This window comes from Sinocyclocheilus anshuiensis, unplaced genomic scaffold (genome assembly GCF_001515605.1).
Source record: "Sinocyclocheilus anshuiensis isolate Anshui unplaced genomic scaffold, SAMN03320099.WGS_v1.1 scaffold711, whole genome shotgun sequence".
In the NCBI taxonomy this organism is placed as follows: Eukaryota; Metazoa; Chordata; class Actinopteri; order Cypriniformes; family Cyprinidae; genus Sinocyclocheilus; species Sinocyclocheilus anshuiensis.
In genome coordinates this window covers 249,664-254,566 of record NW_015552595.1, presented here as the reverse complement: position 1 = coordinate 254,566, position 4,903 = coordinate 249,664, and positions in this window count along the sequence as shown.

The window sequence follows — 4,903 nt, the reverse complement described above, 5'->3', positions numbered from 1 at the left end:
AAGAGCGTCTGAGGGTGAAGACGGTGGGGATGTATTCCTGTCTCACACACACACACACACACATCCGTCAGTCTCAGAGATCACAGATCAGACTGGAGCTGTGGTGCGTTCACTCACAAACACACGCCAGACCCACACAGCCGTTCCGATCCAGAACCGTCGGCTGCCGCTTCTCCAGAGACGCCAGCGGGGAAACCTGTCAGAACACAATCACTGACAGAAACCGTTTCCACAACGGGATTAAAAGAGAAAAAAGCGAATTGCGAAAGTATTCATACCCCTTCATTTTTTTTACATTTTGTTATGTTGCTGCCTTATGATAAACTTCTTTAAATTACTTTTTTTCCACATCAATCTACACTCCATATACCATACTGACAAAGCAAAAACAGAATTGTCACAACTTCGTAAATTTATTACAAATAAAAAACTGAAATAAGTACCAAGTAATAATAACTAAATATTTAGCTGAAGCACCTTTACAGCCTCAAGTCTTTTTTGTTTGATGCGACAAGCTTTGCTCATCAGCATTTGGCAATTATCCCCCATTCTTCTCCTCACCTCTTAAGCTCTGTCAGGTTGGATGAGGGCAGACGCACATCTTCAGGTTTCTTCAGAAATGTTTGATTGGGTTCAAGCTCAGGCTGTGTCTGGGTCACTCAAGGCCATTCACAGAGTCTGTTTAGGTTCATTGTTCTGTTGGAAGGTGAATCTTCTGCCCAGTCTGAGGTTCTGAATGCTCTGGACTGGGTTTTCATTAGGGCTATCTCTATATTTTGCTGCACTGAGCATTTCTTCTGCTCTGACGAGTCCCTGCCGCTGAAAAACAGCTCCAAAGCATGAGGCTGCTACCAGCACACTTTACTTTTGGGATGCTACTCTGCAGGTGATGAGCGGAGCTGCTTTCCTTCAAACATGATGCTTGGAATCTGCTCTCCTTCAAACATGATGCTTGGAATTGAGGTTCATCAGACCAGATAATCTTGTTTCTCACAGTCTGAGAGTCCTTTAGGTGCTTTTATGCAAGTTCCAAGTGTGTTTTCATGTGTCTTCACTGAGGAGAAGATTGCTCTGGACTGGGTTTTCATTAGGGCTATCTCTATATTTTGCTGCACTGAGCATTTCTTCTGCTCTGACGAGTCCCTGCCGCTGAAAAACAGCCCCACAGCATGAGGCTGCTACCAGCACACTTTACTTTTGGGATGGTACTCTGCAGGTGCTGAGCAGAGCTGGTTTCCTTCAAACATTAATGTTTGGAATTGATGTTCATCAGACCAGAGAATCTTGTTTCTCACAGTCTGGGGGTCCTTTAGGTGCTTTTTTTGCAAATTATAAGTGTGTTTTCATGTGTCTTCACTGAAGAGAGAATTAAGTCTGGCCACACCAGCATAAAGCCCAGATCGGTGGAGTGTTGCAGCGATGTTTGTCCTTCTGTAGGTTTCTCCCATCTGTACATATAATCATGGAGCTCAACTAGAGTGACCATCAGCTTCTTGCTCACCAGTCTAACCAAAGCCCTTCTCCATCAGTTGCTCAGTTTGTCCAGGAGGCCAGCTCTAGAAAGAGTCCTGGTTGTTTCAAACTTCTTCATTAAGGCTAACAGAGACTACATGCTTCTGTGAACCTTCAATGAAGCAGAATTTTTTTCTGAACCCTTCCACAGATGTGTGGCTTGACGCAAACCTGTTTCTGAGCTCTACAGGCAGTTCTTTTGACCTCAGGGCTTGGTTTTTGCTCTGATATGCATTATCAGCTGTTAGACCTTTAATTAAGACGTGTGCCTTTCCAAATCATACCCATTCAATTGAATTTGCCACAGGTTAACTTCACTCGAAGTTTAGTAACATCTACAAGCAATATGAATGCTCCTGAGCTAAACTGTCCGAGATAAGGGTATGAATACTTATGCAATGGAATCATTTTAGTTTTTTATTTTTAATAAATTTACAAAGATGTTAAAAACCTGTTTTTTTGCTTTACCATTATGGTGTATGGAGTGTAGATTGATGTGGAAAAAAACTAGTTTAAAGCAGTTTAACATAAGGCAGCAACATAACAAAATGTGAAAAAAATGAAGGGGTATGAATACTTTCGCACGGCACTGTATATCTTGCAATTCAGGCTATTTCTTGCAATTCTGAAAAACAAAAACTTAGAACTGCGAGATTTAAAGTCGCAATTCTGATAATAAAAAAAGTCAGAATTTTCATATTGCAATTTGTTGTTTTTTTGTTTCTGCGGCTTTCTATTTCACAATTCTGACATCATATCTCGCAATTGTGAATGTTGAGGGTAAAATGATTTTTTTTGTCGAGAGAAAAAACGTTTTTTGAACAGAATTATATATCTCACAATTCTGAATTACATATTTTGCAATTCTGAATTATGTATCTTGCAGTTCTGAATTATGAGATATGTGATTGATGTAACAATCTAAAAGAATCATTAAGTGTAGCTGAATTCTGGTCCCTACAGAGCGTTGTGATGGCGGCCGCACACGTGTTTCTCAGCATCGTCAGCTGTTGCCGTCTGAAATGATAATCCCTTAGCAACTCCATCTCCATGGCGACTGCTTCCTCTTTACTGCCAAACATAATAAATAAATGAGTTGAGATGAGCACTAAAAAAAAGATCAGCACCAAGACTAGTTAATATGAGTGTTAATAACAGATATGAATGAGTGAGTCTAGAAACAGTGAATGTGGCACATGACAATCAGCACTTTCTAAACAAGTGTTTTTGTCTTGTTTTCCATTACATTTTCAAATATATATTCTTTGCTGTATGGAATGGAGTCAGAAAAATAATCTTGTTTTCCTTTTAAATTAAGGGGTTTTTCTGACCTCATTGGAAAATATTTGTTCTTGTTTTAAGCATAAACTCACTTTATTTTGATCTATTTTTTTTATAAAACAAGACTTCATATCTTAAATCATTTTGCATCTCCAGTAAATATATCTTGATTCAAGTATGTTTGCATAAAGCAGTGAGTGCCTTATGTTTATCTCTCAGTCAAAAACTGTCCGAATGTGAAGTTATAACATGGTGTTTTTCCTTTTTTTCTAGAGTTTGACAGAATCCCTGTGAGCTGCTGCTTGATGAAAGAGAGCTGCATGAAGAATCATCTGAATTTCTACTTTTGTGCATTTTGCTCCTCCTGTAATGATGCTGTTCATAATGTTCAGTTCTCAGTATCTCTCAGAAACTGTCTGAATGCGTGTATAATGAATCTGCACAGGAGACACAGCGAGACTCATCTGAGACGATTCAGAGACGCTGTAGATGGACGTGTGTGTATAAAGAAGGTCTGAATGAAGAAAACTCTGGCCTATTTTAACATGAAACTGAAGCTCCTGCAGTCACACCCGTCTAAATGACAATGAAAACACATCTGAAACTCCTTCAGCTTGAAGCAATAGTTCATCCAAACATGGACATGTGCTGTAAACGTGGTCATCCTCTGGTTATCCAAGATCAGGATGAGTTTGTTTCTTCATCAGGTTTGTAGAAATGTAGCACTGCATCAGTGTCTCAGCAATGGATGCTCTGCAGTGAATGGGTGCCGTCAGAATGAGAGTCCAAACAGCTGATAAAAACATCACAATAATCCACAAGTAATCCACAGCACTCCAGTCCATCAGTTAACATCTGGAGAAGACAAAAGCTGAAACTAATCCAGCATTAAGACGTTTTTAACTCAAATACATAGAGTTCATAAGCCATAATAACTCTTCCTCCAGTGAAAAAGTGTTCTGGTCTGAATCAGTGATGTCCGGTTCGCGAACGAATCGTTCAATTTAACCGGATCTTCTTAGTGAACCGGTTGAACCAGTTCTCCAAATCGGACTGAATCGTTTGAAACAGTTCGCGTCTCCAGTAAACACTAATCCACAATTACTTAAATTATTCACTTTTTTTAACGTGGCTGACACTCCCTCTGAGTCGAAATAAACCAGTATCCCGGAGTAATTAATTTACTCAAACAGTACACTGACTGAACTGCTGTGAGGAGAGAACTGAAGATGAACACGAGCAGAGCAGCATGCGTGCTGCTGAGGTAATGAACGTCCCACTGGGTCTCGTTCTCGAGGCAAGAACCGCTTGCATTGGTTTTCGGCTCACCGGTACACTGAACTGAGAACCGTTTTTGTCAGCTGTTTGGACTCTCATTCTGACGGCACCCATTCACTGCAGAGCATCCATTGCTGAGACACTGATGCAGTGCTACATTTCTACAAACCTGATGAAGAAACAAACTCATCCTGATCTCAGATGAACTGATGGTGAACACATTTACAGCATATTCTCATTTTGGGGTGAACGATTGCTTTAAATCTGTTCATATAGAGACACACATCACAGTTCTAATAAAGTTGTATCACCGTCTTTGATTCTCTGCAGTAATAACCTCAGCAGCACACGGATAATGAAGAGAGTTCATTCACTTTTAGATGACGGCGGAGTCTGGAGTGTACTCAGTTCCCTCAGAGAAAACATCAAATATAACTGACAGGATTATATATAGACAACATCTTTAAAGAGATTCTGGAGAACTGAAACAGAGTTAGCAGAACTTTAGAGTAAAAAGAGTTTGGCAGGAATAAACACAAGACAAACTGCTGTAATTATCTGTTAAAACAGCCACAAGACTTATAAAAGAAGACAATAAAGCAGTTCTAGATCACATAGCTTGAGTCAAAACACACGAGTAGAGCTGAACAGACATGAATAGAAATGAGAAAAACTGCAGCAGAACTGAGTACAGATACAGAATAAAGAGAAATATTTTAAGTGTTGGTGTGACATTTTCACTCTATATTAGGCTCAGTTTCACACATAATGAAGTTCTTCTACTGTACAGGTGTGTGTGTGTGTGTGTGTGTGTGTGTGTGTGTGTGTGTGT